We start from the raw sequence: 26,474 nt of genomic DNA, 5'->3' as shown, positions 1-26,474 counted from the left end.
TAGTCGCTATTTCACAGGGTCAAATTTTCTGCAGTTTCAATATTTATTTTCTTTTTTAATACAGTGACTGAAATCTGCAAAATATACTTTCTGGAGTTTTTGTTTATTTTTTTTTTCTTGGAACTTACTTGCTCTCCCATGAAAATAATCTTCATAGACATTTTCATTAATAATTTCTGGAAAGATAAATTATAAACTCAATAATATTTTCATTTTTGGGAAAAAAAGATTCACCTAAGCATGTTAAGCATGTTGGGATATGACTTTACTAGGAACAGAAATGTTTGTGAAAAAAAAAAAAAAAAGGCTGCTGTTCTACAAGTCAAGAATTGAGATTATAAAGAATCACTTTGATTAGTACATTTCTTGCAGACTAAACAAGAGCTAAGTAAGACTGAACTCATGCTCCCTGGGTGATGATGAGCCAGCATGTTGAGGAAGAGGGACTGAGGGTGGAGGAAGACTTAATGATGTCACAGGAAATGAACTGTACTTCTGTGGCCCAACCGTACATTTTTTACTCCTGTGAATAGTTCCACTGATTTCAGGTGAATAGTCCTGCAGGATTAAGCCACTGATGATTACTAAATGTTTGAAAACAAGACCAAAGCCCCAGTCTAATTTTAAGTCTCAAAGACAGGGTAGTTTCTATCTAACCTAATAGATCAGAACCTTGACTTGCTCATTAGCTGAGAACCTCTGCCCTCCTTATTAGGCCCAATTCTCTCAGATGAACTGTCAGATGGAAACTGCCGCAATTGTACACAGGACAAATTCCATGTCATTAATGGAACAGGTGTTTAATGATTTTGGATACATCAAGTTTACCCGGCTTCTTAAAAGGCCTCTTCTCAAATATAATACTGGCTGCGACACCAAGGATCATTTGTGGGAAAGGTTGGCACTTCCCAGTCCATCAAACAATCAGCTTTATGTGCTCACATCGTGTATATATTCAGGGAGTTTGTACTGGTTTCTTAAAGCGGTGTTTAAGTTTTCTATTACTAATACTGATGAGCCAGTAATTCAGCCTTCACTGAGATCAGTAGGAGCTCTAACTAAGTAAGGCCCACAAAGAATTCAGGATTCGGATCATTAACTATAATATGCAGCTTTCATGCAAGAAAGGTTTCATTTGCTTTAGAAGTTTTAGTTCAAGTAAAATTGGTAAGCCAAGAATGTTTTAAATCACAGATATCTACAAGTAACATGTTTTGTCTATAAAAATATGAGTAGATGCCAAATCAAGCTTTATCACAGTGAAAACCCTGTATTTGACCGGTCACATAATCTATAGCTGACACTGGACTTTAGTACATTTTACTACCTGATTTTGTCCTAACTTCTTTTCTACAGTGGAGTAAGAGCCAACGAGTTTGGCAGAATGGAGGCTGTCAAGTTACATGTCACTCTCCCATAAAGCAAAGGGAAAAGTAAAGAAATATTCCTCTACTGGGATGGGAGAGACTTTCAAAAACTTTTGCATGAAAATGTAGATAAAAAGAATAAGAGATTTTCCAAGCAAAATTAGTCCAACTGTATTTAAACACTAAGCCTCACTCAAAGAGGAATGAAGAGTTGTCATGTTTCTGTTACAGTTACTAATCTCAGATTTAATTCAGGATTTTGTTAGTGTGAACAATCTTTGCTCTCAACAGGGAGTGGAGCCATACTAAGCCCAGCAGATTTAGTCCAAAAGGACTCCCTAACTAATGGAGACTTTTTGTTCTCTGTTATTTTGTCATGTTCAAATTACATTTCATTCAGGGTAATATTAAATAGATGCTCTCTGTGCAAGGAAAATTGTACTATCAAATAAGAAACAACTTTTTTAACAGGACACCATCCAGGTACAGACAGAAGTTCTGAAGACAACTACTTGAGGTTGCATACTAGTGAAGTACAACACACACTCATATCTCAGCTGCTTTTTGCAAAACCTTGCGAACAACATTTTAGCCAAGCCACTTTGGTCTCAGGTGATTGAGGTGTCCCAGCTGTCTCCTGATCTTTTAGATTGGCCATGGGGGCAGCCAGAGGTGGCAAGTATTTCAGCCCCTACAGCTAGAGTCATTGATATTCACCCACCAACAACTCACCAGCTGGTCCAAGAGAGCACCTTACTGGAATTCTAATAGGGGAGACTCCACAGAGGCTAAGTAACGTTTTAGACAGTCTAGGGGTTTTGATACTTCCCCACAATAATGGCAGATGCAACACGAGATCTACAGGAGGGAGAGCTAAAATGGCACCATAGACCTGTATTTAAGTATATTCAATCTGTATCCCTGTACCAGGTCAGATGAGAGAGCGGGTGGGAATCTTGTGTGCTTGGTGGTAGACATATTCTCATGCATCAAGTTATATCAATGACAATTCTTCCCAGGTCTCACAATGAAAGAATAATTTTGGTACTAGGCCAGATATCACTTTTGCCCATAGCATACCTGTTAGTTTAACCAACTTAGGATGAGTATATGGCCCCACCGTGGAGGACTGAAGTTTCTGAGAAACACCAATAGAAAAATATTTTGTTCCGTTTCTCCTTTCAAAAATGTTTAGTCTGGATATTTGATTTCTGTCATTGCTTTTCTAGTGAAGTATGTGTATAAAGAACTCTTCTAGACAGTTGAAGTTCGTAGATGAAGTAGTCAATGTGGGATAGTATGCTGTATCAACATCCTTTCACTTTGATCTTCCTCATACTGCCAATGGTGAAGGAATTGAGAATATCAGAGTAAACTCATTAGGAGTCAATATTATGAGTGGTTTAAGACCCTCTGCCACCCACAGGCAGTTCTCCACAGCTGCTAGCTCTTGTTGCAACACCAGCTCATCAGGAGTGGGGATCCCTCCCACTGAAAGAAATACATATGCAAAAGGCAGCTATGTTGTATGAATTCACGACCTTAGCGAGAGTGAGAAGGTCATGATCAATGCCCTTCGCAGTTAAAAGATCCTGCATAGTGCCAGTAACTAGATCCCACATACCAGCTCCTCTGACATTGTAATTTAATAGAAACTGTGAGATCATATATCTAAATTTTCAATGTAGTAAAATCTTGCCCTTGAAAATGCTACTTTCCAGTTTGAGTTTGGCAAGGTCTGGGCACATCAAGACACTCTGTGAGAGGCAGCACCTCAGCTGAGCTGACAATGAAGCAGGACCTCACAGTCCCCATCTGTGTTTTCTTTTTTTTTAGGTGTTCTGATCATCAGCAACTTGCCTCCTCATAGAGCAAAGGGCTGCTTTGAAACCGTGCTCTAACTTTGTCATTACTGTTGGGGCTTTTCCTTGTTTACAAACAAACTTGAGACAGGTTTCTTGTGCTGATACTAATTACATTAACATGGAAAAGATTACTACTCACAACAATGTAATTTTGAATATGGATAAGTATATTTTTGTTGAATGCAGATGGTCAGCTCATGTTGTCCCTTTTTATCCTGGTCATTACCATCTTCTATGCAAAGAAGACTAATCTTGGCCCATTTTTCATTGCAATCATCTCCATCCTCACTGAAATTTACCTTTAGAGAATCTAAGATTCTCTTCTTTCCTTCTTTCTTTTTCCAGATCTCTAAAATAAACCTTGTTTCACTGAGTTTCTTTGGCTCCGGTTCGGCAGCTGCAATATTTCTGACTTCAAGTCTCTCATAAAATTAGAGAAAGGAAAAAAGTTTATATTCCATATTTACCTTTATAAATCAAATGTTCTCCTTCCTTTTTTAAACAAGAAAAGTCATTATTTCCAAGATGCATTTGCCCTGAAGTGCACTTTGCCATACCATATATAAGTGATTATAATTATAGACCAAACATACCTCTTCACTCCCAGTCTTGTAAATCAGGATAGAAGAGCAATACTTCATACTTTGTTCATGGTGTTGATTCTCTGGTAGAAATACGCAACCTTTTCCAGAACACTTTTTAATGAGAGGTCAACAGCATCACTCTGGCATCTTTTATAAGCAATAAGTGCCTGTGAAAGAGGAGAGAAAGAAAGCTTCAATTGATAGGAATCACTAAGAACAATCCCATTTGTAACTTTCCCAGTGTGACTATGTGTGTTTGCAAGCCTGGGGAGGTAGGCAAGAGTTGCTCCCTCATCCCTTCCAGTATGGCACTGAATAGAGTTTGCTTTTAACTATGGCACTGATATCAAGAAACAAGTTGAGAGATCACTTTTGGCATATTCTCTCTATGCCAATGTTTTATTTATAGTTCTCTTCTACGCCACTATTTTATTTATGGTATTAAATATATAAAGAGATTATAATGAAGCAAAAAAAGTCTATTAAGGAAAAACAGAAGCTGTTTTGTCCAAGAGCCATGCTTAAAACAGGACCACAAAGCCACTGATATTCAACCATATACAGAAATGCGACATTTTCTTTTCTTTTTTTTTTTTTTTTTATTCAGTCGGATATTTTATCTGTGTCACACTGGTGCACAAAATACAGGGCATTTCTTTCTAAGGAACTGACATGAATCAGGACTCATCAGTGTTCTGAGTTCTGTTTTGAAATCAGGCCCTTGAATATCTTCGCTGCCTGGAAGTACATCAGTATTAAACAGAGCGTTTATCCCACAAGTTATTATGTAACCATTGTAAATAATATATAAATACTTCAACTTTATCTTAGCTTAGCACTACTTTTAGTGCTGAACTCATTTTATTAACACTTTTTATTGGGATTGTTAGTAAATCAATCCCCTACCTTCTCTTTAAGGCAGTCAGCTCCTCCTAGTGGCTACTTGCAGCCTGCAACAAAGTAGTCTCCAGGATTTTCTGCATTTGTCCTTGGTCTTCGCTAAGCAGAGCAGTGAGGGTGGAGCTGTAAATTACTTTTCCTCCTTAAAATACAGAATAGAATGGGGAAATATTTCGTCATTCAAAGTTATTGATGGAAAAAATAAACCGAAACAAATATGTTTACATTATTCCTAGCATTAAAGCTGCTCCTGCTTTTCGTAGTCTGAATCATGAGTCATACAAATGTGAGCTGTAAGAGTCTATATTGCTCAATTACTCATATTCCTGCCTCTGCTACATCAATACTTTTTGAAGTGTTTTGTAAAGCTGAGTATTAGAAGCCAAACTATTCTACAGATTGAAGGCTGAAAGCCTGAAAAAACATATTTGTAGGAATATCTTTCTTTTTGAGATCTTTCCTTCCCTTAATTTCAGCAACACCATGCACACAAGTAGTTACGCGTGTGTTTGCATGCTTGTCGGAGTGGGTCTCTGTCACTCAGACAGGAACACATTTCTGACAATGGGTCTGGTTCTGCTTCCTTAGTTTTACTTCCCAACTGGTTGTTTCAGCCGCAAAGTTTCACCTGTTGAAACTGCCCAGTGAAACTTTTGAACAGCACCCAACATTATCACTACATTTGTCACTTCTCTTTTCTTGCATTCAAACACTGAAAAAAAATACAGAATAAAGCACAGTCTCACTCTCTCCCTTATATCTTCATAGCAGACTCGGGTAATGTCCAAATAAAAATATAGCTGCTGAACCTCAATTTATCAGTGGAATAGAGGAGTAGCTCACACAGCGATACCTGTATATTGAACTTCTTATATAGGATCACACACAAAACTTAGTTATCCCTTGATATGTAAATCTTATTTCAGAAAGAATATTAAAAACCATCTGAGGGAAAGAATATAAGAAGTTTCAATAAAAGCCACTGGCAACAAACAATCAGCTGCATGGCAGGATGCTATCCACCCAATTTTCAGCAAAGGGCAGAACATCTGCTGTCATTGCTCAAGTTACTGCATGCCACCAGCAATTTCCAGATTTTAGGTCCCTATATTAAGGCAGTACTCTCAGTTAACCAGTAAAGACGTGCTTTGGGTGGCCATCTTAAAGTGTCAGCAAAAGTCCTGATTTTCAGCAGCAGGTATTTAATGCTTTGTGAGAAATAAGGCACCATGCATCATGCCAGGCACCTACAGAGAGAGCCAACCCAAATCAATAGCTAGGATCTTAGCAGGAGGTTAAGAACCCAGGCAAAGCACAGAAAGCAGACAAGACAAGCTTCATTTCTGATATAAATACCCAATGCACCAAAGAAAGCTGACAGGCATCGAATCTTTTAGGATCAGTGTAATTAGCTTACTCAACTATTTTGGTATTGAAAGATACAGCCTTGCATGTCAAAGCACATAGGCAACAATTAGCAAATAAATTTCTGTCTCTAGTCACTGGGAGGGAAAAAATTACAGGTAGTATCTTTAATATCAATAAAAGAACACAGTAAAGGCTTTTTGAACCCCTTACTTATGATTTGGGGGAAAAAATGGGAGGATACCTTGTGCCCTGAGGCAGGTTGCTATAGTTCTTAAATTCATATGGATTCATGGTGTCCTCTACAGCAATCTAGATGTAGACATGGTCCAGGGTTTTATTGTTAAACAAATTTCCAAGAATGGAATTTTAGTTTGTGCTGTACATATGAAAGTCATCTGACCAGTAAATCTTTCTGTAGTTGACTGTTGAAGATGGCTTCAAGCCAATGTTGAAGAATGTTCACCTTAAAGTAACCCCTTTTTATTTCTGTAACAGCTTATTTTCGATTGAAAAATTATTATTAGTTATTATACTGGTGCCTTAATCTAAACTGAGATCAGCGACTTACTACGTTAGATGCTACCCATAAAAACACTAAGGAAGAGTCATTGAAAAAATTAGTTTGTGACTCATATAGGCAAGACAGATTCAAATGAAATACATTCCACTTCCTATTGGAAACTGAGATTCTGGAAACTTGAGTTGAATGAAAATCTTTATTCTTTCCTCTATCAAAAGATTTCTATCTATTAAGGATTATTAATCTTATTCCTAGAGTTACTTGAAATAAGGATAACTTGCATTATTCAGCATTTTAAGATTATAAAAGACATAAGAAGTTTATTCACTGTTTTAAAAAAATACATCCCACATTGAATGAAAATAGGAAATTTTGTAGTTTTCCACAAAACTCAGCACATGCATGAATTTTGACTCAGGATTATCAAATCAAGCCTTTCACTAGTGTTGCGAAGGAAAAATAATTGAACAAATAGCTTTAATCTTTAAGAAAATACAGAACATACTAAGACCATGCGTATGGCTACTTCCAGAAACTGGATGCACACGCTATTAGCTTGTTAAGCTACTGAAAATTATTTTTAATTCCAGTGTGGGCTCTGAATCCAGCTTTTGACCCCATGTTGCCTGGATAGTTCAAAAAAAAAGTAGACCAAACTAAGCGAAATTAATTCTGTAGCTGTCAGGAAAGCCTATAATGTATTCTGCTCAGTCCTGGAGTCAGGACAATTTCTAAAATAAGAGAACTTCAACTGACTCGGAACCCAATCTAAAGCACCCCAAATTCAATAGAAATCCTTCAGTGAGTCTAATGGGCTTTGGGTCATGACCTCACGCATTAAACTAATTTATATAGAAACAAAATCTATTTCCTTTTACTTTCAATTAATCAGAGGACTGGGTGTGACCTATTGGTGGAATGATAAATAATACAGAGAACAGGTCAGTTGTACAGAGTGACTTGGATCGCTTGGAGAGGTCAGTTCAGATCCAAATATAGGTTTTAAGGCAGCCAAGTGCAAAGTCTTCTATCTAGAGACAGGGAATATTTGTAAGATGAGAAAAGCTATTGTTGAGAGCAATGATTCTGTCTCAAGATTGATAACAAATGACTATAACAGCAGATGACCAGCTGAACCTGATTTCCTTCAGTGAGCTAACATGATCCTTAATTGATTTGCAAGCAAGGGAAAATGATAAAAGTGGTAAGCCAGCATTAATGACACCATTACTGTAATTCTGTGTCCAGAATTAATATCTATAATTCTAAAAGGATATCAAGGAATTGGAAGCAATTCTGGAAAGATGCAATGATGCAGTCTTCAAAATATGCCTCACTGTGAGAGGGAAAAAGCACAGCCTATTTGGTAGATCTGGCAAATGACCTGGAGATAATTTGCACATTAGTTACATGGAAAAAAAAAAATATTTCTGATAGTAAGTAGGAGTTTAATCTGGCAGGAAAAGGTATAACAAGGTCCAAAGTGAATCTAAACAAAATTTGACTAAAAGCAAAGGAAGGATTTGAAACGCTGAAGAGAACTAACTTTTGGAACAAAAAGGATATTACAATTACCCAGCATTGTATCATTTATGTAAGACTTTTTTGTCATCATCTTTTACCCCAAAAGAATTGTAGTTTGTTGAAGAAATTAATGGATGCCATTCTTTGACTTGTAGTATGCTGGCCCTGACATAGGAATCAGAGGTACAAAAGAGCAAGTTGTGTAAGGAGTTTAGGGGTGATGAATTGTCTTGCAGCCAGTGCCTATAGGATCTTACATGTGGCGGGTTGCTGATTTCACATCAGAAGTATGACTGACAGCTGGCCTGGTACGTTGGTTGTAGGTATGTCTAGAAATGAGGAGCCGATTTGACCTGAGTCCATTCAGGGTATGTGTTTGAGCACTGCCGTGTTTAGCAGGGATTGATTGTCATGTATGGAATATCAATGGAATGGTTCTAGTATTGTGGTTATTCTGTTGGTCATAAAACTATTAATCCTCTGTAGCAGAGTACTGTTAAGAGGTGTATGCCCATCTATGTATCAATGGGTATAGTACGTATATCGAATGTATTACCTGAGTTAATGTAATGGGTAGATAGGTCAAAGTTGAAGGTGGGTATGGGTGGCTATAATATCTTTTCACTTAAAAGTCTATGACTTTGTAACATGAGAAAAATGAATACATGATAGTTATTTGCTGAACCACATGTGGCATCTTTTCCAGCTTGAGTTTGGTAGATGACCTGTCTGCCTGAGACCAGTCAAAGTCATTAGGTTTGGAATAGATGTCACAATCCCTTATGCACGGAGCTTTGTACGTCCTATGTCACTAATGAATGCCAAATCTTATTCTCCAGTTGCAGATGCATCCCACCACCCCGAGTCCCTCCAGCCTGAGCAGCCAGGTAGTAAGGCACAGAGATGTAGCAGATGCAGAGGACTGAGAAAGCTCAAGCATCTCTGTGAAGAATTTTGGTCTGCTTTAGTAGGAGGCTAAAGGTTTATATGGTGTGGACTAGAACCACTGAATTAACGGTTCATTTGGGCACCAATAGATTAGGATCCCAGCAGGACTTTATACATAGGGGACCTCACAGGGTCTGTGCCCTGGGACAGTAACCATCATGGTACAGAAGCAGGCCCACTTGAGGGGGTGACAGGATAGGTCTCCACCAGCCCCTACCAACTGTGAACCAAAAAATCCCAATAAATCCTGCCCCAACTGCTCAGTGCAGTGGGCACACCGTGTCGTGTCCGGCAGGTAGTGTGGGAGCTCATTCCCCACTCCATGACTCACCACAGCGCAGTGATGGTTGATAGGACGTGCCGCTAACGCCCTGGAACTTTTGCCATTGGGATGATGGAGGAGGACCAGCAGCATTTTTGTATCCCCGACACACAGCCACTGCTTTACTGACCAGATGCACAGACGAAACACCTTAACAGGGGAAAGGCAACTACAAGTACGAGTTTCCACCATCACTGTTGGAACAGTTGTGTATTTTTTCCCACCAGTAGGGATATAAAGCCCAGATAGGAACTAAGAGAGTTGTAGTTATCCCCACCATAGTCAGACATTTCTGTTCTACTTTACCAATCCTTCTCACAATGAATCAGACACTGATGAGCAAATAAAAAGCTAAAACCACTAAACACATATGAAAATCTAAAGGGCACTTAATAAAACTCTTTGATTTGCTATTTCAACTTTTAATACACTCTATCATAATTAATTTTGATGATCTTAAGCTAAATTAAAAGCAACGGGTAGCACTGCATGGAAGGAAAAGTATAAGGGTACCTTAATGGAGCCACCCAACATAGTGCCCTGTAGGCAACCATAACTTAATTTAAAAGCACACTTGATATGCAGCAATACACCCAAGTAAAATGGCAGGTGATCCTCAAAACAGAATAAGAAGTAGCTGTTGTATCCATCCTCAGCCACAGTAAATCTGTATGAACGTGGTGCTTTTCATTAAGCAATCAATAATATATTTTATTAGTTCCAGAACACTGCATACAACCCACTAGAAGCAATCTCACTCCACAGTTTTGAGTGTGAATACCACAATTAAACCAAGAAGAAATAAATTAGTTTTTCTGAAATCTGGAGGTTTTTGAGTTGTAAAAGTCCAATTACGAATTAGCAAGCTGTGAATAATCAGATTTAAAAAAAAAAAAAAAAAAAAAAAAAACACAGTTTCAAAGCTACATGAGCTTTACTTGTAAAATCCCTAAAGATTCATAAAGTTAAATAGTAATTGGTGGCAAATGAGACTACCGATGACAGCTAACAGAATCACTGATTTTCACCTCTAGCTTTGGAAGTAATACCTGGCCTTTTGGGAGCACCACAATCTTTCTGCAACACAGAAGTTTGAAACATACACAAATAATGAGACAGCTTTGTGCAATTCCAGGGTACTAACAAATATATCTGTGTTTGAAAACATCCGATCTTCCAGTCTCCTTCCAGTACAGCAGTGGACTGTATTTCCAAATGTGTTCATCCACCTGTTCCCATTGAGAGGGGGAGACAGAGACTCTTAAAATGTTTAGAAATCTGGTTTACTTCATTACAGTGCTAGACTAGAGATAACCATGTCTTGAAACTCATCCAGATCTAGATGCTGAGGTCTGCTGAAAACCTTCCTGGCTTCATATCAGCATAGTAATATCAGCTAGCATGTATATGTTTCATATGGATAAGATGCATCTCTTCATCATGTCTGTAATTCAATCTTGGCATGGTAATTTTGAAGTTCTAAGAAGGAGATAATTTTGTATATCACTCTCCTTTTAGCATGTGAGAATGTAAAAATCAAACATAGTGAATTTTTCATGCAGTTGCAAACTCTCACTGAAGTGAATGACCCTTTAAAAATGTTAGGAAGCCAGGCCACTCAGAATATGAGAGGCACATTTCAATCTGGTTGCATCGGAAATACTCAAGAGTAAGAGTGAATAGTGAGGAATGTGTTTTCAGGCTTACAGAGCACCTGTATTCTCGGGCACTAGCTGAAATTGTGAGGAAATCAACCTGATAAAGTGAAATCATAAAGATAACAAAAAAAACCTGTGTCCCAAGAACTTTGCAGTCCATTCATTAAATCACATAAGTGCTATTCAGGCTGAACCTTACATACGCATCAACTAAGAGATGATTATTCAGAGACTTAATGACTAATTTCAGAAGTAAATGACTGTAGATTTAGGCCTGTATAAACAGAGGACACCTCTTGTATGGAGCCACTACAAGCAAAAGAAAGGATGGCCCAACAGCTAGGATATTTGTCAAGGACTTAGAAGCCTTGGGTATGTATTTTTATTTATCCATAAACTTTCAACAAATCACTTAAGGCACAGAACCTACTGGTTAATAATAAAAGACGGCTAAACTCTCTTCTCTCCCACAGCTAATGTCCAAATTATTTACTGGGAACAGTCCTTGGTCCAAACTATCTTCCAAACCATGTTTGACAATTGTCTGGGAAAGTATTAGGTGATCCAGTTGAAAACTGTGCCAAGGAGAATGCTAACAATAGTTAAACTTCCTGGGCAGTTGGATGCCATTGCCTAAGCCTGTATCCCATCTCTATTTAATATACTACTGTAGTTAGATCCATTGTGTATGTGTGGAAAATGCAAGAAAAAGCACTCTCTTGTGCAATGCTCTAGTACTACGGACAAGAAAGTTCTGTGAAAACAATGAATCCTTTCTGTAAAATAATGAAAATAATCAGTGATGTAGTCATGCACCCATGAAGGACACAAAATTCTCTTAGATTTTACTCTTCCAATCACAAACTCTGCCTTTATGTTGTGGGCAAAAGTTATATGACATGGTCAATATAGATAGGGCAATGCAAACGTGGTATCAATACATGTGCATTGTACCCCAAAGCACAAAAGCCCACAATTAAGTATCACACAGCCATTCCCAGGTTAGTAAATTTTCTGTTCATTGAGAAAAGTGATGTATCATTCAAACACATAAGTTTGTCTTCAAACTATGCTCTGTTTCAAGAATCACAGAGCAAACCCCATTCACTAGAACTGGGAGGAACTCAGACTCTCTAACTGGCCCACAGAAAGATTTTTTTAATAGAACTTTAGGACCAACTTCTTGAATGCGATGCTTGTGTCCTAATTTTTAGCAGAAGTGGAAAGGCAGCAAGCAGTCCCCAATGACATAACTGATATTTAACATTTCGGGGGAAAAAAAAAAAAATCACTTGATTTAGAGACTAAGCAGATATAATTCCGCTAAGAGTATACACTGGTATAGTGTTTAGGTAAATTGTCACAATTCTAATCCATAGAGTTACATCAGTATAGAACAGAGATATGGCTGTTTGAACATTACTGGTTTTACGCTACTTTTCTTTGCAGACTTAGCTGATATTGCAGACAGAATCCATGCAGTGCAAATTATCCTCTATTTCAAAGATACCAGCTTTAAAATGAAGTTCATTTTCTTGCATAAATAGGATACAATATAAACAAAGGTTCTTAGACAAGTCAACATCGAGACTGAAAAATACTTTCAATCTGTGCTAGTTAGCATAAAACAACATTATGTTTCCCTGAATGGCTATACTAAACATTTAACAAAAAAAGTCTACATTTAGAAGCCATAATTTGACTGGTTTCAGTTGCAAAGCCTTCTGATTACTACTATTAAAAAACTTACCATGATTCATGCCCATTTCTGAAGAAAAAATCTGGTTGGGAACAAAAAAACACAACAATAACTCATACATTTTTCATTAAATTATGTTTTTCCTACGAATTTGGAGGATTTTAAAAGCTTTTTAAATATAAATTATTTTTAATTTCAATTTTATTCCCATTGTGCAGGCTATTATTTTTACTTAACCAGCAAAATGGAGAGAAAAAGAGTAGAATAAAATCAGGGTTAAAACATGAAGGAAAAAAAGGTAGGACATTAATGAATCTTTATTGAATAAATATTTTTAGCACTACTTTTCAGTCAGAAGCATTTTAAATGAATGATTTTGCAATCGTGATGAAAAGTCAGGTGAAACTAAAAGTTATCATGTAAAGTTTTTGTAGAATTCTACTTTCTTGCTAGTTTCTTGAAAAAAACAAACAACATCCCCCCCCTAAAACCTCCTGAAAACAAAAAAGCAATGCTACAAAGAAACAAATAGATTCTCCAGTACAGCACAGTAATTTCTGGTGACGCTCTGTAGGTATTCAGCTATAGCTTTAGGATCACAGAACTGAGGCTGTTGGAAGAGAGAGAGCTCAAGGGGTCTCTTTCCAACCTCCTGCCCAAAGCAAGCTCAGCTATGAGTTCAGACAAGGTTGCTTGCGCAGGTCTTGAAAACCTCCAAGGACAGAGTCTATCACTGACATCACATGAGAGATCTTCCTAAGGCAGAGAGGATACTCTAGTGTGACAAATCACTTTCTTCTTTCCAGTCATGACTTGCAAATACGCACACATACAGACACACAGATGGGATTTTGCAGTGGGCCAATTTTTAATCTTTTCATTTTACAGACAAATTAAGCATAGCTCATAGTTTAAGCTTTCCAATGATTCTAAGATCAGCCTTAGTCAAACGCTACAGATCAGCACCCACAAGTTGCTTGAAGGTTCCTCTTTCTAAAGGCTTGGCATCTAGTGTTGGCTGGGATGTGATAGGCTGGAGTGAGCGGAAAGGTAACTCTGGCTGTAGTGCGATTGCATAGGAGGACATTATTTAACCTCTTCTTGGGTTTATATAATGTAGCTATTGGCTACGTAAGCATCGTGCCTTGTCATGTTGGTCCATCATGGACACTTTCAGCTGTTATACGTTGGAACATTCCATCTAGACGGTGGGACTGCGAGCGAGTTTTGCTGCCAAAGGTAAGAACACAGCATCTCCAGGTGTCAAGAGTTACTAACTTAATATTCAAGGGCAGCCTCTTTTTCTTGAATGCTAGAGAAAAAGTAATCTTATCTGGAACATATCTGGCTTTGGGCTGGGGGAACATTGTGGCTAATACATGAGTACAAGAAATCCTAGACAACAGCTTAGAAAGAAACCATCTCAGTCTCATGGCTTACACAGTATAATTACCTGTCTGAAACCCATAAATGATACAATCTCCGATTGTCTTTTTCAAATTAGTTTCAGTATGCCTAATAGCCTATTTTAAAATGTTATTTAAGAAGTGGTTTGTTCTCTGTGGAACTTTCAGCTGGACAATGATGTAATTTTCAAATTTTGGGTAGTCCATTTTGCCTATCTCCATAAACAGAGATATGAAGAAATGTAATGAATTATATGCACTAGTTTCATGGCAGCATTACACTAAATCAGTCTTCTCATATTGTTATATGCCTTGGGATTATGTGTATATGCATGTATGTATATACATTTATTCATACATATGTGATGTTCACCCCAGTTCATCATCTGCCTAAGAAAAAAAATAATGCTGAGAAGTACTGTAGGTGTCATTTCTCAGGTAGTTAACATGGATATTAATATTAAGTTTAATTTACTTATCGCCGAATCATCAGCCTTCATTAAAAGAGCAAAGTTATGTTAAGAGAACAAGGTATGGATTGTATTCCCTGGCAATATGAAGACTTCAGGAAATGAAAAGTGCTTCAATCATATATAACATATAAAGTATTGTTAGTGCAGAAGCTTTGTATCAACTTCAGTGACCCATTTACTCGTTATTCATTCATTGTTTTACAGACATTATGAATTAGAGCTCTGCAGTTTAAACAGCATCAAATACATGAAATAGAACCCCTGTGCCTCAGTTAACCTTAAACAAGTTTCTGAAAGCAAGAAAGACAGATTTAATGGATGTGATGTCATTACACTATATCATACATGCCAGAAAGAAAGAACAGAATATAATAGAATATCAGACTAACATAGGAAAGCCATTTTTTAGCTATTTAAAGCTTCAGAAAAAGGAGCCAAACCTGTGAGGAAGAGACTGAAGTGCATGTTGTAATGCATCCTAAAACATCAAGACACTTAACGTTTTCCATCCTTTTTAGCATTCTGTATTAAAAAGCTGATGCTGTTCCAACAATACTCAGAAAAAGTACTTTAACTGCTTCTGCAACCTGATACCATATCCACTGAAAGTCACAATGAAACCTTCATATACTTCACTACATTGTTCTGCTCCCCTTTCTAACCGACTGCACTGTAAATAGGCCTTCACTTGTAACAAGTATTTGCAGTCTTGTTTGCAATATCAACAGTGCTTTCCTGCCCTTTTGGAAATTGCTATGACCCTAGCTTTAACTCAAACTGTAAATACAGGAATGGCTATGTGATCCATATGGAATCTGTACAAGTGCCATGAAGCCAGAGAGACACTTCCATTGATTTCAGTGGGTGCTTACTAGATGATGCTGGGGGTACATGACTTTTTGATTGGACCCTTTTCAATCCAGTGGTTATTTTTTCCTTTTCTTATTTTCATTCTAAAGCATACAGAATCGAAATGGTTAGGTGTTGGAGTCCAGTATATGGCATCAGGGACGTGCTCTTTGGTAGAGAAGTCTACATGTTGTGAGGTTTTAATTTATTTACCTCCTTCATGCGAACCAGACAGCTTGATAAAGTGCTCGGAACAGATAAGATAATGAAGCCTGACAGATAAAAAGTCTTGTCAGCATTTAAGCAGAGCACCCAGGAAAAGGCTAAGTGTCTTTTGAGAACAGGAGCAGAAACTTTGAAGACTGAGGAAAGAGTTCTGAAATCTCTGCTAATGCCACTGACAAGAAAGCTTTCATTTTGCCAGCTGAGTCCACCTTAGCTTTCATTGTCATTTCCATTATCGAATGATCCCCGTTCTGAAAAGGGATAACTAGTTATTGATTCAAATGTCAGCAGCTTAGATGCTATTAGCCAGGAGCAGCATCAAAAAAGAAGGCCGCTGCATCAACAATATAGCACACTCCTGCTCTGCAGGACTGCATCTCCTTCTCTTCTGTCGAGGCAGGCTTATGGCTCAGCATAACCATGGATCTCCTAATCATTCATATATTTTTATCCTCACAAAACCTCTGCTGTTCTTCTTACCCTTATTTTAGAAGCAGGCAATACGTGTCTAGGATGCAGACAGCAGCGGAGCCCAGGATTGCCTGAGCTAGCTTTTTCTGTCCCATTGGTGCCATGAGCAGCAGAGTAGCTGCAGCAGTATGGAAGTGGGTGCAGGTCGATATGCCTTTAGGAGAAGGAAGGACGCAAGATGCTTCAAGTGCATTAACTCTTGTAAAGGTAGTTCAAGTCCATCCTGAGCTGCCCGACAAAATCACAGTGGAGCTAGAACTGAACCGAAGCCTCCAAGTCAAATGATTGGTCAGTTCTTCCGTGCTGTGATTAGCTCGAGATGTTCACACAGAGTTTGTTACGGGTTATTTCTCTCTATCCCGGGACTAGCTAAGTGTGCACAGCCTGGACACAAAAGCGGGCACTGAGGAAGCAGGAAGAACATACACAGACTCCTCTCTAAACAGTTAACAGCGCAATATTACAAAGCAACTTACGCTTCTAATACGTGAGAAGGTTGACTATGACAAAGCATAGTAACAAATATCTTTTATACACATGGTTCTGGGGACTCCTAAGAACTAGCCCTCGTTTTTTGGCCTCCAGGATATTACTAAATCTCTCAATATCCATCTGAATTCCTTAGACATCCACACGCGTGATTGGGAGCCTAAGCTGTTTGCAAGCCTCCTTTTTCATCTCTAATTCAAAAGATCACTTCCTGGAAGCTCTGAAGGGAAAACAGTGAGGCATTTCTTTCCTCTTCCTCTTTGAGCCACCTCCTATGGATTGCACTAGTGAAAGGCAAAATCTAGACCTTATTTCCTGAAAATAAAACTATACACTTAACTTCACTAAAAAGTACCGATCTACACTTTCTTGAAGAATTTAGCCCTATCAGAAGGAGACAATAAAAACTAGTAGATTTATGCCTCATCAAGTGGGAGTGTTTCTGTCAGAACCAAAGGACTATTTTTCTCATATAGCAATCAGAAGGGTTAAAGGTAAAACTGTTTCTTTGTTTTTTTGCCATTTAGTCAACCTCCTGAATAAGGGCTTCTTTTGAGCTGCTGAGCACAAAAGCGAGTCTGGAAAATGTCAGCTAATGTATTTCAAAGTTATTATGTGAAAATAAAAAACCCTGAACATATTTTTTTTATGAAACCTTCCAAGAAAATTCACTTCCGAGACCTGGCTTGAGAATGAGCAGGAGACTTTTTTCAGCCCAAAATAATTTTATGAGAAAGGTTTAAATATTTGGAAAATATGTTGGAACATCTCTCCCTTAACCAATAGTCTCAGTGATGGATTACATGACTGATAGAGTGAATCTATGTGTATACACGTGTACACACATCATTTCATTTGTTTACCTACGGATCAAAAATAGAATGCTACAACATTTGTTTTATCATTCTCGATCCCCCTGAGGCATCGTGACATTTGGTACATTTATTTTTCCTGTTAAGAGATGATTCTTTAATTCTTTGAAACAGGTGGAGGAAATATTTAGCAGTATGTTTACACTATGACAACTATACATCGTCGGGGGAAAGGGGGAGTGTGTTTGAACATGCACAGAACGCCAGAAGTTGATTACATCTCTTCCTTCTGCACAGCCCAATGTGCAAGCTAGAGAGAATCTCTGCCCCCAGAGGAGCTAATATAGATTTCAAAGGGGCCATAGGTCTCTTGTCATTAACTTTGATTCAACACCTAAGTCAGGTGTGAGCACTTACAAATATGAGCACCGTTCTTACTGTCCAGCTTTGAACACTAAGCTTGACGTTCTTCCTCATAGTCAACAGAAAGGTAAATTCCACCAAAATTCCTTTCAGGGGATCAAAAGTAAAAGCCCTCCTCTCCTTATTCCTTACTAGTTTATGTCAAGAAACTTAAAACGAAGATCCCTGTGCATCCAGAAAACAGCTACCTAAATGTGGAGTTTAAAACTCTTCTCTGTGCTTTGGATAATGTCTGTGCTCTTGTTTGGACGCGTTTTATGATTCACAGTATGCAGAACAAACTGACACATACAGGTGACCTCCTGAGCTCCAGTGTCCTCCCTCCAAACTGGACAAAAGCGAAGGAGCTGCCTTAAAACATGGCTGTGCACGACAGGCAGGGCATGCTAACTTATGTCCAGCAGGGAAAACCTGGGAAAATCAACTTTTGTTCTGTTAGTGAAATACTGTTAACAGGATGTGGTAGAATACTGTAACTCACAGGTCTTAGTCACACAGCTGCGGCTGAATCCAGACCTGTGCTCTCATATCGTTCTGTAATGAAAGTTTATGACTAATCTTTCCGTCTTTTGGCAGATGGGACCTCTGTGTAACTGCATACCGTAAACTCCTAAGGGATATATCAGGATGACAGTGGGAAGAGACTTACCTCCTTCTTGCTTCTCTAAGGCAGCCCTCATTTATTAACTCTTTTCAGCAAACCCCAGTGTCTTGGGGAAATTCCAAATTTAAATCCACTTGGCTCAAGACAGAGTTCTAAATGTCGTATCAGGAGTTTTCCTGAACTGTTCTACTTCATAGATCTGTGGATGGAGCACAGCTTTCCTGAAGCTCAGATGGGTATTCTGACCACTGGGCACCAAAAATACATTTTTTTCTCTGGGGTCAATGAATATTTAAATGTTGATATGGGAACTTCAACACCTCTCATATGAGAGAATGACATATAAAATCAGGGTTTACAGCATAACACACAAGATATCTCCTTCCCTCAGAACACAGAGGAATTTGGATGTTCAGCTTCTGGCAAAATTATCTGAATTTCCCTGGACTATTAGGTAAAAGGGCAACATTCTTTCCAGCAGAAATACAGCTTATGTGTAACTATGCTTTTTCTCTTTTGATATCCTAATACAAATACCACGAAACACAACACAACCTGAAATAATTTAGTTTCTGATTCAAATGAGGAAGAACAGAAACACTTTTGTTTGATCTGAATCAATTATGATTTTTTGTTGTTTTTTTTTGAGACACAAAAATGGTTTGAATATCCAGACAATTTACTACTTACACAAACTTGTCTGAATAATCATTTCTAATGGGATCTTTGAGCAGCTAGATGGCTAGCAAGTAAATGGTTAACAGGGTAATGCTGTTTTTAAAGCATACACATATATAAGGAAGCCAAGACACATGGCATAGGCACCCACAGAAAGTCAGTTCACATTACCCATAATGAATGATGGAATTTTCAGCTCTTCAAACTCCATTCAAAGTTTTTTGCTACTAATATTACCAGGTCCATAATTTTTTCCATAGTACTTTGCTCTTGTTCATCACTGAGATGATTCACAGCAGAAGTTACTGTTTAACAGGTGTAAAACTGATGCAATCCATCCCAGAATAATTTCCATCTTTCTAAATCAAATGCAAGCATATAAACAAGAACATTCTGTATTAATAATTTAGTCTATTAAATTATATGACACATTCTTTGCAATAAAGATTTTTGTGATAGAAATATTCTGACTTGATATAAGGGACGTCATTATAAGAATAACATCTGGAGAGCTACCGTGTCACTCCTATTTAAAAAGGAAAAGCAATAATTTGCAAGTTATCTAGTTCTTCGCAGGATGCACTAGAACCAGGTATCTGCTCTGGTTCATGAAGTCTCCATATTGTATCAGATATTATATCACTCTACTCAGTAAGTTGATGAAAATATTTCCCTTGAATTTTGACCTTTTTGCAGAATGCACACAGGAAAAATAGGTTGATTCCATGAAAGAAAAGCATTTTCTTTTTCCTGGGTAGAGCTGACTTCTGTTATATAGTTCACTAGCAGTAACAAATTTTCCTGTGGATACCATCGTATATCCCGCTTGCTACTCATAGGATAGCAGCTGGAAATTTGCTTCTTTCTGGTTTAGCTAAAAGTGTCTTTCTCCAGAAAAATAAAATATTCCCCCCCCTCCCCGCCCGAACTGTTTCTGGGAAGCCTAACTTCTTTAATTATCTTTACCTCCATATTTTGTCACCATTCTAAATCTTTATTTAGTATGACTTCAAATTCTGATTTCTCTTTTGAAATACCATTTAACAAAATGACACATTTACTTCATAGTATCATGGAGGATGCTATGTAACAAGAAGACAAGAGCAAAAATCAGAAACCTGGATTCTGTCAGCTTTGTCGACAACAATCTCTGTGATTTTGGACAACTTTGCTTTGTTCTTCAGTCTTTCAGATAATTCTTACTTTTATCTACTTAAAAAATAAGCTGCAGTGGGAAGGTACAGTCTTCTGCTGGGTACAAGTGCACAGTGTGTAGGACAGTGGGACTCTGATCTCATCTGAGTCCTTTAGACAAGACAGTACTACAAATAAATCATAATGATAATATTCTTATTTGCAGTCAAGATTAAACCTAAAGTTACCTTATTGGAGTGTCAAACTGGTTCCTGTGATATTTGTCTGAAACTTTCTTCTTGCAGCATAACAAATGTGCTCCAACTCCATTGGTCAGCTTCTTCCTCTAATGCAGACAGCTTAATGGATTTTTCTTAAGCCCAGTACAGCTTCTTTCTTAGTATTAATTTCAACTTCAGGTTATTGTGCAAATTATGTCCTGGCTGGAAATTGAACCACGTTGACCACTGAAAAAGAAAAGCCTAATATATGACCTGTATTAGACAAATTTGCCTAGCCAGCAAACTACAGTTGGATTGATTTTCACTCTGTCATAACGAGAGAGTTTGTTAGACAACTTCTCCACCCAGTGGCTGCAAGTGTTTATGAGAGAAAGGACGTGATCCCCAGTATGATGTTATAGAAACGCTGGAGATGTGTATCCTGCATACCTCTATCTCAGTCGACCCGAAGGAAGATAGGCAAAAGGTTGTTTCCTTCATTTAGACCTAAGAAACCTATGAAACAAAACGTTTAAGTCATTTAAGACAAAAAAAAAAAAAACCTTGAGAAGTACAATAGATGTAACTATTGCCCCTCTTCCCCTGAAACCTAAATATTTACAGTAGCATTCTCTACATTTTCTGCTTTTTAGAATAACTTATCAACGTGGGATGGGAACTATGGGGTTTTTTTTTTGTTTGCTCATTTGCTTTCTGCACAGAACTGAGTTAAGCATTCCATTTCCATCCTGCCATCAACATTTCAAAGTTTTCCTGAGAGGAAAAAACTGAGAGGATTTAGCTCTTCAGACAAATTGCTATATACTTACAAAATGTACAGACTCTAATACAAATAACTGGTCATGTCTTAGGTATATGAATGTCTTTTCACCATAACACGAGTGTCACCCAGGTTTAAGACTCGGCTGCACCCAGATAAATTTAGGAAGTGGTTGTAGTTGGGAAGGGTGTTTTTCGCAAGAGATGCCTCACGCATCGAAAGGCTGTGGTATTTTACCTGATTTTTACCCACAGCTTATCTCAAATGTAAAAATTGCTTTGCCTGAAGTTCAGCCAGGGCTAGGCAGCTTTCTCTATAACAACGTTTGACAGCCATTCTGGCTCCCACAGCGGCAGGACCAGAAAAGCTTTGCTGCATTTCTTCTTCAAGCTAACAGCAGCAGCAGTGGAACTTATTTGTGTCTCTGTGTAGTTGATAGAAAACAACTGTAAAAATAAAAATGAGAAATTAAAAAAAAAAAATAAAAAGGATTCAGCATCAGCAGCATGGGCTCACATGTGTATGTAATGTGAGATTTACCATAGTTCATTTTTTTTCTTCTTCTAGATCATTCACCTCTGCTTTTCCTAGCTCATGCTTTCCCTCTCCCTCCTGATAGTTTACATGTTTTGAATTTGGCCTTGCCTCTTTCTCTGATTTTTGTGGGTTCTTTTCAGGTATTTTCATGTATATGCAGAGAATATATTATTTGATTAATTTGAAAGTTACTGTATTTCTGTATGTAAATCCTTGTTTATTGATGATATATTTTTCAGCCAATTAAAAATTTAAAAATCCATCCAGTTTTTTTTTGTTTTGTTTTTATTTCCCTGTTCAGATTTATAAAATACAAAGTAACCAAATAAACAAAAAAGACAGTATACATTTCTTCCCCCCCCTCCCCCCCCAGTTCTCACAGGACTTTGCACATTAGATGTCACTCTACTGTTCTCTGGCAGGACTGGTGTTCAGTTTTGAAAACAAGTTTTATCTTTTTCATTTGAGAGGGGAAAAAACATGCCATTTTTATATATAATGGTGTGAATTAAGTATCACAAAATACAGGAGAGGAAATTAAAGTTTACAATTAGGATTTTGTACTGTGAATTCAGCAAATAAGTACAATGAACTATAACCTAGAAGGAAAAGTACAATGAACTATAACCTAGAAGGAAATACCTAAATACAATTTATTCTCAAAATATTGTTGCTTTCCTTGCAAGCGCGTTGTATTTTATAAGATTAATTTTCTAAGCAATAAAAATATCTGCTTTTTCTGTTTTGTGCCACTGCTCACCCAGTCATGTGAATATTTCTGCAATTAGCCACCACTTATAACATTCTCGCTCCCCTAAAACCAAGCCTGAAGCAGAATTCTCACTTTTTTCCCTGTTAAACACTGCTATGTTTTCCCAAATCATGGTCTATCAAAAAGTGTACTTTGGGTACTCATTCTGGTTATGTTTAAAAATTAAAATAAATAGCTTTTTTGTTAAATACTTGGGGTAGTTGAAATGGAAAGGTGGTGGCTAAAGCACAGTGGGATTTTCATAGAATCATAGAATTGTTTAGGTTGGAAAAGACCCTTAAGATCATCGAATCCAACCATAAACTTAACACTACCAAAGGATGGAAATGTTTCTATACAACACTGACAATTAACCCTTTCCACCTAATCTCTCCTCCTGCATTCCACTCCCCCCAAACACATAAAATTCAAAATGGTTCTCTTTCCCCCATATTTTTTGTTACCACTTTATGATAAATACAGGGGTAGGGGAGAGGGGGTAATTTGGGTGGGGATGGGGGGAGTAATTAAACGTTTGGTTGTCTCTAAAAATTAAAAAGTTCAGACAGTTTAGAAAAAACAGCTAGCATTTAGTTTTGTGTGTGGAATTATCCAGCTCTTCTATTTGTTTGCTTGTATTTTTCTAATGAGAGAAATTGTGACAGGAATCGTACCGCACTGATTTTAAATGCAAGAGGGATTTCAGTGAAAGAGAGAAGTAGCCTGACTTCAAAACTCCTTTTCACTTTTCTACTATAAATTATGATTAATTTCACGCAAGGCATTTAAAGTCTCTCAAATAATCAGAAAAAAAAAAAAAAAAAAAAAAAAAAAGGTGCACAAGAAATAACTGGAAGTTGAAGTCGATTTCCCATGCAGAACTGGACTTACTCTTTCGGGGAAGAGGCAGCCCCGGGTGCCCTTTCCCACGGGCCCAGCGAGACTCACCCGTCCTTCGGAGGTCGAATCCACTCCCCAGGCAGGAAAGAGCATTGATCTTCCAAAGTGTTTGCCGATTTCTCCACCTAGTGGCAGTACTGTGGAAGGTTTCGGGTTAGTGTTTGCTATTAAACCTCAGGAGAAAATTGCTACGAAGCGCAAATGCTCTGACATAATACTATGGTGGAATTAGGGGTATATAATTGCATAGTCTGCACTTCAGTGCAAGATTCCCTCCAAAAACACACTTTCACTTCAATAAAAGCAGAGTACACATACTGTCTGCCCTTTCTGTAGCCCCCATGTCTTCTACATATATTAATAGTTCACATTTAATCCCTACAACAACCAACAAAGCTATTTTATATTCAGATGTCTTTCCTAATTTCAATCCCCCTGCCTCTTACAAATAACTCTGACTGAGCCTTATCTCCTCCCCCCCACACACTTTTGCTTTAGCACAAATACATAGATGCTAGCCACATGGCCACAAGTCAGGGGGAGAAAAAAAAAAAAGCAAGCTGAAAATTATATTATTTAGCTTTTTTTAAAAAAAAATGATAGTGTGGGAGGAAAATGTTTTAGAAATGAGGACTCTGATATCAGAAATCAGAAGATGTCATCATCAAACTTTTCTTGATGTTGTTTGCTCTAATGACTGGCAATTGCTCTGCTCCTGGCTTGCAGCAGAGCTTGGATTTAATGAATTTTAGCTGAAGTATTAGTCATTCAAGGCTTCTGAATTCAACCCTGTATGTATTTCAATTTACCCATCAAAAAAAACAGTAGAGTCATAATATCTAACAACACTTTGTAGTGTGCAACACAAAAGAAGGTACTGTAGTTTTACAAACCAGTATTCAAAGACACAACAAAACTATCATTGAGAAAATGCTTTAAGCCCTGTATGATACATTAATCAACTTACAGTTGAAATTGGTGCATCACAACACTATTTACCCTTATTGCTAAGTTCGCTAGCCTCTACCCACAATGAACAGTTATAATACTAATCTATATTCTTTGATTTACCCTGCGAGGTCTAGTTAGCTGAGATACAGCTTCATGACCTGAAACAGATTTGTATTTCCATCTGCTCTGCTGCTTAAGAACTAAGAATTACTGCCCAAATTATTGTTGATCAGGAAAGAATTAGTTGGACATGATATTAAAGGGTATATCACAGCCACACACTTATGATTCTAAACAAAGACATCCAGGATGATTTCCTGAGGTGTTGGCTGTATTCAAACCCAAAGTATAAACTTCTACATTCAAGTTTTTGTTTCTATGCAGAAGAGAGTTCCCCCAGGTAAAAAATTGGCTTTCCCTGAAATTCCAAAGGGTTTCTGCCCGTTTCATAAATGTATGCATATCATTTTCTAATTTTGTCTTCCCTATTGATAGTTGCTGCTTTAGTCTTTGAGGGGTCTGAATAGCTGACTAATTGCTTCTGCAAATGCCTGGTATTTTCTACGTAGTTGACTTTGGGTAGCGTGTTGCACCAGAGGCACTTGCTATGCCATCATTAGCAAAGTGGGGTTTGTAGGGGTACAGAACTCCAATTTCATAATTGTTTCAATTGATCTCTCCTGCTTTTGCAACAGGGAACAGACACAATGGCTCTACAGATGTGCTAGAAGCTAGCCAGTTGTAACACACCATAATTAACAGTGGAGAAAACAAGCCTTGGAAGTCAGGAGAACCACCTCCATAATATTTTATTACTTAAAATTTCAGATATGCACCTTTCCTTTGTTTGAATGGATCCACAAATTTATTTTTACAGAGATTTTTCTATTAATACCTCTCACCTTTTACGTGTATCAAAAGAAAGGTGTAGTCCCCATTCTCACAGTCACATAGTATGCAGGGTTAGCTGAAAAGTTTCCAGCTAAAACCCCAAGAAGGAGAGGAGGATACCTATCCTGAAAGTAGAACATCAGATAAAAAACCTGCAATGACAGTGGACAATTCAGGTCTTCTTGTCCCTTTTTTGTTTGCTGACTGCACTTTTAAAAAGCCTTCGTGAGACTTGTTAATACTTCCGTGTTCATACATCTTTGACCAGTAATGCTGATAACCTCCTGGTGTCAGTATGGCTCTACTGCAATTCAACTCCCCTCACAAAGCCCTGAATAGAGATTAAAAAAAAAAAAAACAAACAAACAAACGCGTTTGAACGTGACAGCTAAATACACTGGTTAGAGACTGGGACTTCAGTATGTGAGATGAGGTTCTCAGCGGCATTAAACAGATTATTTCCTTGCACACAGATCCTCTGCAAAAATGCTTGTTCTGCCTACGCTCTGCGCTATTGCCACAGTTCTGCTTATGAAGGTGACACCTCGATGGTGTCATCTGTACAATACAGCCACTAGTGGGCATGTAATATTCTAGCAAAAATATGCTATTTGGCACTGTATTTATTTCACGCAATGTGCAAGAATGAAAATAGCAGTAAAACAAATGCTTGCCCTCACCCTACTAGTGTTCATCCCCCCTCACCCCAGCCCCAGTCAAAAGCAGCAGCAGCGGAATCAAGTTGTCCTGAGATGTTGCTTCTTTTTCACTCAAACAGCAGCAACATTAATCAAATAGCGAGTCTCACTCATCAGTCATTTCCTTAACTGTGACTATTTATGTCCAAGCGTCAATCCAGCAGCATAGAGCAGAAGACAGTAGGGCACGGCAGATTTTGTTTGTCTGTAGGAAAGCTGACTTCAATTGTCCTATAAGTACCACCTGACCAGATATCTACTTATCCTGTTAGCAAGGGAATATGCAGGAGTTTCGTCTCCTGTTTTTTGTCTTGTCTCCTCTCTCTACTAGAAGGACAGACAGAATTTATCCCTCATCCGTTTACAACAAATTGGGAAGCAAATGAAAGAAAGTTGGAGGGGTGTTCTTGCACATTAATTGAAAA

The sequence above is a fragment of the Vanellus vanellus genome, assembly GCF_965231255.1.
Source record: "Vanellus vanellus genome assembly, chromosome: 2".
Lineage (NCBI taxonomy): Eukaryota > Metazoa > Chordata > Aves > Charadriiformes > Charadriidae > Vanellus > Vanellus vanellus.
Note: the sequence above shows the minus strand (reverse complement) of the source record.